Raw genomic sequence first — 10881 nt, forward strand, 5'->3', positions numbered from 1 at the left:
GCTCCTGCGCCTTCAGCTCCGAGGAGCCTTCCCTTTTAAAGGCGAAGGAAGGGAAAGCGACCAACCGCCCGCTCCCCCTGCCAGCAGCCGGCGAGAGGCAAGCGATCCGCCCGCAGCCAGCCCGCCTGCCGCAGCCCGCCCGAGCAGCCTGCCACCCTCCTCGCCGCCGACTTCCACATCCCTCCTCCTAACAACCACCGGCAGCAACACAAAGTTATAGACACACGCAGGGAGCCTCAACCTAACCGCACGGCACGGCACGGCCCGCCCAGGGGCGGGGGGCGGGCGGGAACGGCGGAGGGGCCGCCCCGACGGGGCGGGAGCTGTGGAGCGGGCCGGGCTCTGGGAGACGTGGAGCCGCCGGGGCTGGAGAGGCCGCGGGGACCGGGGGGACAGGGTGGGTGTCTTCTCCTCTTGCCTGCCGAGCTGCATCTCCTCCGAGCCGGCCGAACCGCCGCGGCTGCGGGAAGAGCTCACGGCTCTGGGAGCGCGCAGTAGCTCCTTCCAAGGGTTGCATTAGCCCAGGCTCTCTGCCCTCACCAGAGGCAAAACCAGACGCAACCCTCTTAGCGTTTGCACACCTCTTGTCATTGTCAGGCCCACCTGGGCAGGGAGGAGCTGCAGCTTCAGCCCTGGCTGCCTGGACTTCAGCCGAGAAGCAGCTCGGCGGGGGAACAGCGCCCTGTTTCTTTTCCGGCTTGTTCCCGGTGGTCCTGAGTGACTGGTGCACGAGTTACTCTGGTAAACCTGAAATCTGGAGTCCGGTTTAATCATTTTTTTGACAGCCTTCCTTCCGCCTGCAGGTGATAGAGGAGCATGTTCAGACATGCCCACCAGGGAATGTAATCCCGCTGTGCTTCCTCCTCGGAGGCCGTGCCCCAGCAGAGAGCCCTCTGAAGGAGCTCACTTGAAGACATAGTTAATTATGGGTTGGATAAAGGGGTGACCCACAAAGCCAAGGAACATAAAGCTATGAATACAGATATAGTTATAAATCCATTACAGAGCAACATGGATGGATCAGTTCTCACCTCGCCTTGGATCAACCTAAACTAATGGGAGTAGGCTGAGTACAAGGCAAGTGTTGTCTCTGATACCAGAGACACCTGCATGTCTTGAGAAGCAGGTGTGCTTCTGAAGCATCGCTGTGTAGAATTAGCAACTGAAATTAATCCTGGTTTGTTTAGGGTTATAGACAAGCCACGAGATTTGAAAACCACTCAGTTTGATTGGAAAAGAGCAAGGCCCTGATCCTGCATGCCTTGCACGCCCTGCTAAGTAAGGGCCAAGGCCCTCAGGGTCTGGTTAGGTTTCCAATTCGAGCAGCACTCAAGTTAGGAATAGTTCAGCATGATTTTATTACAAGGGACAGCATTTCAGCATGCATGCAATTAATCCTCAGTTATCTAAATATAGTAGGGGACACTGAATTAATCAGAATGAATGCAGGTTCGAGTAATGGAAATAATTTTCACTGCAGCTCCATTTTGGGTCACAACATTGTGTGCCCTGCCCTGGTTTTGGTGTAACGTGGCCCCTCGTGGGAATGCAAGGCAGCTCAAAAGGACATCAGCTACTCTGCAATTGTGATACTGGCATTCGTGGGTATGATTTAGCAGTTGGTAGGGGAGGAGAAGAACTGCAGTAGCACTGAAGAGGCAGGAGCCAAGATCAGACAAAGCCGTGCAGGGTAAGATGTGTAGCCCAGCACTGTGTCTCTGAGGAGCCTCTCTACTTGTGGCTTTCAGCTGTTAGCCAGACAAGGCCAGCTGCAAAGCTGTGACTGACACTCAACCCCTTCCCAAAACCTCCTACTGCTTGGGGCTGATTTTGACCAGTGCAGAAACCTCCTTGTGGAGCACTTCCTTGGGTCCCGAGGTAAAATGCAGCACTTTGACCTTGGGCTGGATTACAAGCTGCAAATCTACTCCTAAATTATATTATCATCCTCATTTATTTCTTTAATTGGCATTGCATTGCTCCACAGGCATTGCCATTAGGTCTCATTGTACTGGGTGAAGGCCCTGCACGTGGTAAAAAATGCTCCACTCCCTGGCAGAATTGCAGTCTAAGTAAGGCAGGCCAGGGCGGGAGAAAGGAAATAAGTAAGTAGTAACCCTATTAAAGAGATGATGGACGGAGGCACCAAGCAATTACATGACTGTGCTGAGGTCATACAGGAAGCTCATGTCAGAACAGAGAAATAAAACCAGATCTCCTGAGTGCCCTGGGCCTTCCCTGCAAGATCATCTGCCCTCTTCAGCACTCACTGGTGCGTCAGCTCAACAGCCTTTATCACACAAGTCATGTTACCCATTCTTCACAGAATTCACACAGGACCTGTGTGCCCACGATATTGCAGCTTGGAGGCAGAATTAAAATCATGGCTTAATTGTTCCTGCACGTTTTACTCACCCAACATGCACAAACAAAACAGAAAGCCAGGGGAGTGCTTCTTACCGCCCGTCTGTGGTTGGGCCCACTGAAATAAGTAGAAAAACTGATCAAAATTGAATCTAAAGCCTGCACGATTTCCAGTCTCTTCCTTTAAGTACTTTAATGCCCCAAGGGTGGGATTTTCAAAAAGGCTCCATTGATGGGAGTTTTATCACTGGCTTCAATAGGAGTAGAGTTAGGCCAGCCCCGAGGCCGTTTGGAAGCCTCGTGTGCTGTGCCTGCTTTGGCTGCCAGGGTTTCAGGGCAGTGCTGCATCTTCCTCTGCATCTCCTGTTATCTGCTGTCCCCACTCAAGTTCATACAGAGACAAGATGTACCTGCCACAGGACCTGATTACATGGGTGTGACAGGGTCATAGTCTGCAGCTCTGAGTTGTCTCTATGGGTGATCTCAGCCATACGTGGATTTTTGTGTTGAGACCAGCTCTTCTCAGCTTCTAGGTTCAGCTTCAGCAGACTGCCTTCAGCTCAACTTTCATTCTCATCCTTCCATTTTGTCGATTCAGAGCATCAGCTTCCTGTAAGATAAGGGTGGCAGCCCAGATGTGATCACCCCTTCATTCTGCCATAACCTACATCCTCCTGGGCTGGTAGCTAGAGAAGTGCCAGTCACGTTTCTGGCTTCACCACTCTTAAAACAAATTTCTTACTGCAGAAGCATGGTTGGAACTAAAGTTGCACATGGGGTGGGGGAACCTGGAACCTCTCATCATCATTACATCATTATAGAAATCGATTGTTGATGTATAGGGTGGGACTGATGGGATGATTAAGGGACTGGAGTATCTACCATACAAGGAAAGGCTGAGAGACCTGGGTCTGTTTAGCCTGGAGGCAACTGTGCAGGCATCTCATCAATGCTTATAAATATCTACAGGGGGTGTCAGGAGGGACCAGACTCTTCTCAGTGGTGTCCAGTGACAGGACAAAGAGCAATGAGCACAAACTGGAACACAGGAGGTTCAACCTAAACATAAAGAAAAACCTTCTTTCCTGTGAGGGTGACAGAGCACTGGAACAGCTGCCCAGAGAGGTTGTGGGGTTTCCTTCTCCGGAGATATTCAAAACCCATCTGGACATGTTACCTGTGTGATCTGCTCTAGCACTGGGGTTGAACTAGATGATCTCCAGAGGTGCTTTCCAGCCCTGACCACTCCGTGATGCTGTGTGAAGTGCACTGCCGCTCCATAAAACCGTCTTCTCTTGCAGTTACATTAAACAATGGTTTCATTGTCCTGGTGGACTTCACACAAGTGCAGGACGGGTTGTTCTGTAAGCCACCTGCAGCCTGGCCTCTGAGAGGTTTGGGTCCACCTGCAACAACCCTGCCTGCCCCTCCCACCCTCCCTGGGAGAGAGCGGCTCCCTTGGTGGGTTTTTTTGTTCTTCCCGCAGGTGCTTCAAACACAGGCTGGGCAAAGGGCAGTCGTTTTGGTGGCTGCTTCAGAGCAACCTGGGTGCTGATTAGGAAATAATAAAATAAAATTTAAAAGGTCATCTATAAGCCAGCCAGCTTCCTACTTTGAGACTTTAACCTTTCTGCCCAATTTGGCTGAAAACTGGCTAATGGGTTCCACGGTTACTCAGGAGAGACTGGCTGACTGACAGACACAGAGCAAGGGTCCAAACTGTGCCATGGAGGCAGGAAGGGTTTGCCAAAGATGGCTACAGAGTTCTGGCTATAAAATTTTCCTCAAAGTGATGAACAGCAGTTTAAAGATCAATTGAAGTTGGACTTCAGCCTGTGGACTGGCTGGCTGACTGACTGCTGGAAAGGAGGGAGGGAGAGAAGTGCAGTAGCAGAAGGAAATGGTGACTTTACTACTGCAGAGAACTCTTTTCCTCAAGTCACCTGGACAACTTTGGGATGGAACCCTACGGCTGAAAGCATTCAGCTCCATGCACATCTGAACCCAAGCACCACAGCTGAGGAATTCTGGACCCATTTCTGCATTGTGTGAAGTACAGGGGCTACAGTCATGCACATTTAAAAACTGGATCACCATACTGGGAGAAACAATATCTACAATGAAACCTCAAAAAAAAACCCTTGGTCAAGTAAAGAGCTGGGAAGCTGAGGAAGTGGGACACTTCAACCCTACAGCTTCAAACTGTCATTAAAGTGGCCTCACCTCTGCTGAAGCTGCATTGCCAAGGCCCACTGAAAAGCTGTACCTTGCAGGCCGAGAAAGACTCTCAGCTTCTCCTGGACAGAAGTTGTAGGTTTCTAACAGCATTTCATACATTAAATAACAGCCACAAATTGCAGAGCATTGTGGTGTTGCCAGGTCTCTTAGCTGTATTTGTGAGTCCTGCAATACTGGTGTTTTCCTGAGATCCCTGTTCTCAAAGTCCCATTAAAGGAGCATCTCAGCATCCATTTTAAGCTAACAGCCAAGTTCCTGATGTGCCATGGATGTGACCCAAGTATACTTTCAGGGCCAGAAAGAAAGTAGGGGGGTAAAAACCACCCTAATTGCATATTTAAAAACCTTTTTGAACCTGATTTTAAAGTTGACATTGCACTACTCAAAAACGCTTGCATCATAATTTTTGATGACTTGGTAATACATGCAATTATTGACTTTATATCATTAGGGCGAGATGAGTCAAACCTGCTAAGATCTGGCAAGAAACTCTGCCTCTTTATTTTTCTTTTTCAAATTTAACCTATATATAGCATGGAAGGGTTTAAATCTTCACAACATGTGAATGTTAATGAATCAAGGAAACATTTAATCATCTCCCCCTTGCCTCCTCCTCTGCCCCACCAGGACATCTCCATGGACCTCTCTGGTATCTGTAAAGACAGATCGACTGACAGACAGACAGACAGACAGACAGACTGACTGACAGACTGACAGACTGACAGACAGCTCTCCTGCTGTGCTCGGGCTGGCCCGAGTGGCCAAATGCCGTTCTCCCCGGCCACTGACTCATTGTGCAAGGCGGGCATGTCACTTAACCCGTCCCCGGTTACCTCACACGGGCTTAATTATACCCACTTATCGCCTTAATTACTCCAGTATTATAATTTAACACCTTCCTTTGCCCACACAACCAGAGGGCAGCGGCCCTGCCCGAGGACCTGCGGTGGGGTTACCTCGGGGGGGGGTTGGTTACCTCGGGGGGGTTACCTCGGCGGGGTTGGTCACCTCATGGGGGGGGTTGGTCACCTCTGGGGGGGGGGGGGTACCTCGGCGGGGCGCTTAACCGGCGCTTGGTCGCCTGCCGGGGAGAGCCGGCCCCCGAGGGGCTAGCGAGCACGCCGGCAGCCGCTCCCCGCCGCTGCGATACGGCTCCTACCCCCGGCAGGAGCCGCGGGGTGAGCCGGGGTCCCCACTGCCCCCCATCCCTACCGGCAGCCCCCAGACCCGCCGTTTCCCGCGGTCACGCCCCTTTTCCCGCCGCCCCGCCCCAATCCCCGCCCCCTTTCCCCACCGCCCCGCCCCGTTTCCCCCGGCCCCGCCCCCAAGCCCCGCCCCGCCCCCGCGCCTCGCCCCGCCCTCACCCAAGCTTGGCTGCGCCGTGCAAACAGATGATGTCATGCTCTCCCAGCCCGGCGCGTGACCGCCAGGGCCCGCCCTCGCCGCCCATTGGCCGGTGCTTGTCGCCCGTCAGGGCAGCGGCGCTTCCCATTGGTCGGCGCCCCAGCCCGACCCCGCCCCTTGGAAAATAATAAACAAGCGAGTAAAATGCGGCGCGGGGAAAAGGGGGGGGGGGTGGGCTCGGGGTCTCAGGGTACCCGCAGGGATGACCTGACAGCTACAGCTCTGAGGCTGTGCTGATGAGTATCTTCACGGGACAAGAAACCCCCGCGGCTGTCCTGTCTGCGCGCTGCTGTCCGAGAGATGCAGCCTCCACCCTCGCCTCCTGACTGAAAACCCTCCCCTCTCACCCCCCTGTCCTGCTTCCCCCTGCCTGCCGACGGGAAGCAGGCTGGGAATAGCGGAGGCTTCAGCCAGGGACCAGGTGGAGGGGAGCTGCAGGAATGGGTTTCCTTCTCCCTTGGAAAGCAGGTGCCTACGTCCAGCCTACTTCAGTCCCTTCAAAAAATTCGTACTCTCCTGCATGTGGGCCTCGGAGGAAGAAGTGCAAGCACCTCCCTCCTTCCGTCACGCTGCATCTCCAGGGATCAGAGAGCACTTGCTGAGGAGCTGGAGATGTGGCTGCTGGTCCTGTTGCCAGAAGGTGGTGTTTTGTCCTCTGCCAAAGCTTCCATGTAAAAGTACACGGAGCCGACTTGGAAAAAAGGGGGGTTGAAATCCAAAGCTGTCCCCTCCCTTCCCCTTGGCAATGTTATTATTGCTAGGTCATGGCCTCTCCTTGATTGCTGCCATGAATCCTGAGTCCCCACCCTCTCCCCCAGGCAGCAGTACGGGTTCAACAGGCTGGTTGGAAGTGGAGCTGGTGTCAGGCTGGCCTGCCTCCTTCCCGGTGGGTACAATATGCTTAGGGAGGGTCAGACGGGGGGAAACATCTGAACCCCACCTGGCAGAAGCGGGGAGAAGTTGGCCTTGGGTTGGTGGGGGGACACTGCAAGGCACCCAGGGGGGAAGGAGTTTGAGAAAGGGTCCAAAGGGGCTGGTGAAGGGCTCAGGGAAAGCAGCCGGTGGGTCAGCACGTGGCGGGGAAGTAGAGGGGAAGCGTTTGCAGCTGGTTCTCTTTCCCACCCTGGAGGAACGGGGTGGCTGCTGACTCAGGAGCTGCACTGAGCTGGAGGAATGGGAAAGGGGGTCAGGTTTCCCGAGCGTCCCCAGACACGCGGTGGGATCGCGACGACGACGGGGCACCTCCCGCCTCGCTGCCCCGTCTTGGAAGAGCCATCCCAGCAGGGTGCTGCCAGGAGCTGGAATGTGTTGTGTGTGCTTGGAGGAGGCTGCAGGGCTGGGGCCGCGGGTCTCGGCTTGCACCGAGACGTGTCTGAGCTCCAAATGCCAGCGCCGGGCCAAGGAGGAAGAGCTGCCCAAGGCGGGGCGGTTCTGGGTATGCCCAAAGCAGAATGTCCTGTATGTTGGGATGCTGACAGCCTAAAAATAGGGCTCCGGAGCCTGTGGGATTAGGCATCAGTTCAGCAGGAGCTTCTGGGAGGGCAGTTCTGAATGTTAAGGCCTCCGTTCTGCCCTGGTCCTGCTTTTGGTATGAAAGGCCTGACATTCCTGGCGGCTCACGTGGATGTCACTTCAGCAGGCCCCGCGCGCGCGACTGCAGCTGGCTGCCCTGCAGGTCCTCCTGGAGTCTGAGAAGTTGAGTCCTTCCTTTCATATCTACCCTTGTCTGCCCTGCCAAATCATTTCCTTTGGTCTAGCAAACGGCTGTGGTAAATTTATTTATTTTTTATTTATTTTTTTGGAGTGCCATTTAAGTGAGCACATGTCATTGAATACATGCTGAGGAGTGGCCTGTACAGTAGCTACTCTTCATAATAGGCACATTCAGGCTTAAAATATATCTAGGTAGAGGTATGATAAGGCTTGATTTACCAAAATGGGGTTTGTTTCCTTGGAAGTAAACAGGGAAAACTGGGGAGGAACTGTAGCTGAGGTCTGACAGATGTTCCAGTACGTGAAGCTTAAAGAGGAACGTATGCTATTCAGTTTGCTCACAGAGGCTTTGTGACCTGTGTCTTTGCAGTAATGATGACACAAGCTTTTTTGAATAAAAGGAAGAAATTAACTGCCTTGGCTAATTGTACCCTTGGTAGCTAGCTAACCAAGGACACCATTTGACTGTGAAAATTGTTGGTGCACCCAAATCTCTCAGCTGGGAAGAATGTTTGAAGTGAGAGTATTCCCATATCTGTGGGTTGGAAGGGCTATTTAAAAAATCCTCCTAATTGGAGAATTAAACACTATTGCTTTAAAACAGTGGTGCACTGCTTTGAAAAATTAAGACCATATGGAATCAGTTATTACTTTTCAATATGTATTCAGTCTCTGGTGCAATTTTATGTACCCGCTAATGCATAAAGCTTTTTGGAGAAGGAATAAAGCACCACAAGGCATGATTTAATGCTATGGGGTCACCAAATCTGTTTCAGATTACTGGATGTTTCAATCTGCTGCAAAGAAGGGGACGTCCCTGGACTGATGAAACAATGATAGGGGGGAGGAGCCCATAAATCTGAAACACTTTAGAAATATAGTGCATGTATCAACAATAACTTTTAAAGGATTCAGGGGGGGTTTGGTCTTATAAGAGAGAGAGAGTTAAGAAACAAATTCTACCAAGTGACAGGAAAGTTAAAGTCAGTGTTAATAGTTCAATACTTGGTTGCAATTTAAGACGTCTTAATGAATCATGTTTTCAAACACTACAGGCCCACATAAGCATGTGACTGTAAGAGAAAATAAGAGCAAGTAATCCAGGAGCTCACAAAAGTGCTTTTGTTTACAGTTCTGTGGTCCCTGGAAGTGCCTATTCTTGTGCTTATTCACAAACACCTCTGGCTCTTTCTCCCAGAAATCCTATCCAAACGTTTTTGTTCTGACTTGGTTAGAAGAGGACTTTGTGCTTCGCCTCTTTTTGTACCACTTCTGTGAGGTTCAGTCTCACAGTGACCTTCCTCTGCCAAGGGGCTGCCATAGGTCTGATGCCTTGGTCACTTTTTGTTACTTGTTTTTTTTTCTGCGGAGCAATCTTTGCTCTCAGGGCCTGGGCATTTTCTTTTCACTGGTTCAGCAGGGACCCAACAAGAAGAGTTAACCATGCGTGGTTTGTGCCACCTGGCAATGAGCTCTGCAGGCACAGGAGGCAGCCTTTATCATGAACCTGAGAGCAGTATAACCCTCTGGCTAGTTATAATTTAACAGAAACACCATTTTTCATCTTGCCGCGGTGTTGTGCCTTCTTTTAAATGTCATCTGTAGAGTCTCCCAGTGAGTGGGAGCTTCAGTTTGGCTTTGTGTTTCTTACAGATACTGAGAAAAACTTTTCCATATGAACATGGAACCTACTGAAAAAGAGCCAGATTCTTTCTTAGAGGCGTAAGCAAGCTAAATGGAGTTTGAAATCACTTTTACACCTCAGTCAAACTATTTTGTCACTATGTATTTGTCATTTATAACCAGTAATCAACTGGTTCTTCTATTAAGGCTGAAATTATGTATTTTTAGAAGAATTATTAAGCAAGTAAATTAATCTCCAGTTTTCCTGTAGCACTGAAGCTTGTTCATCACTGTTCTGCCTTCCATCCTTCTTTAAACATTTGATAATGAATAGTAATTCCAAGTAAGTTCCCAGCTTTTGTTTCAAACTTACAGAGCATGCAGACTCCTTCTGAATCAAGACCTTAATGTGACCTCTCCCACCTGCTCCAATTATAGCATCCAAATAAAATTGAAACCAGTGGAATGAATTCATAATAAGGATTAAAACAAAAAGCCATGAGAGGTAATTGGTCCCCGTGATCAACTTTTATCCAGATCCTATGCCTTAGGCATTGGGAAATCTTTAAATAAAATCCTCTTTAAAGTGATTAAAAACTTTCCTGAGGGTAGTTATCAGTTTATTCTGATGTATTCTGACTTGTACATATGACTTGCCCATAGATGGCAATAGCATTACATTGCTGAAGCAGCCCCCAGCCTGTGAAATGAGGAGGCTGTGATGGTGGTAAATATTAACTTGGGGAATGGAAAATAAAAGCCAACAAACCAACAAAAAATATCTTGCTTTGTTTTTTTTTTTTTTCCCCTTTCTCTCTATTTTTTTGGCTGCAGCAGTGGTGGTGGGAGCTGTTCTACTTGCAGGAATGTTGGGACTAATCACGTGAGAAAAGATCCTGGAGTGATGAGGCAGCATATTTCCCATGTCTGAGGTCAGGATTTGTTCTGTGAAGCTGACCTTTAAAACAGCCTGAAAATGAGGAACGTGGCACCAGAGAGCAGAGCAGGAAGCATGAAATGATGTAAGATATGTTTCTTCTGCATATGAAATACTTGCCTTTTTTTTTTTTTCTTAAAGCTCCAGGTTTGTGATTCAGCAGTTTCTGCCACTGACAGAATATAAAAAAGGGGAAAGCCCTGTGGAAAAGAGGATTTCCTATTGTTTTAGTAAAAATCTAATAAAATCTTTCCGTCGGTTATTTTTGTTCCTTTCTGTTGAGGTGGCAGGGGGAACCATTTATCTTTTCCCCATAGAATTTTCCCTCAATGTTCTGATCTGAGAACCCTAGAATGGTAGAAAAAGCGGCATTTAGGCTCAGCCTGGGGTGCCTTTTCTACCTATAATGGGTGTGACGTGTCACCAGCTCTGCTGGGGTTGAATACCTGGGATACTGCTTGGCTCTGACAAGTGACAGCAGGACATACGTGCCACGTGAAAGCTTTGGGGTACCTGTGCTGGGTGGGTGTTTGATGCAGGAGGGGCAGCTCAGGGACCCCCCCAGGGCTAAAGCATCAGCCCACGTGAGGTTGCCAGCCTGG

General features: G+C 50.2%; 1 long non-coding RNA gene across 2 annotated transcripts; it reads left to right on the forward strand.

Annotated features, from left to right (window-relative positions):
• Positions 1 to 6997: 6997 nt before the first annotated feature.
• Positions 6998 to 10541, forward strand: LOC127382079 (uncharacterized). Of its 2 annotated transcripts, none has more exons than XR_007888862.1 (2): positions 6998 to 7775; positions 10177 to 10541. It is a non-coding gene; the product is annotated as an uncharacterized LOC127382079 (long non-coding RNA). The 2 variants fall into 2 exon arrangements; XR_007888861.1 differs by lacking the exon at positions 6998 to 7775 and adding an exon at positions 8276 to 9847.
• Positions 10542 to 10881: the final 340 nt, after the last annotated feature.

The sequence above is a fragment of the Apus apus genome, chromosome 3 (assembly GCF_020740795.1).
Source record: "Apus apus isolate bApuApu2 chromosome 3, bApuApu2.pri.cur, whole genome shotgun sequence".
In the NCBI taxonomy this organism is placed as follows: domain Eukaryota; kingdom Metazoa; phylum Chordata; class Aves; order Apodiformes; family Apodidae; genus Apus; species Apus apus.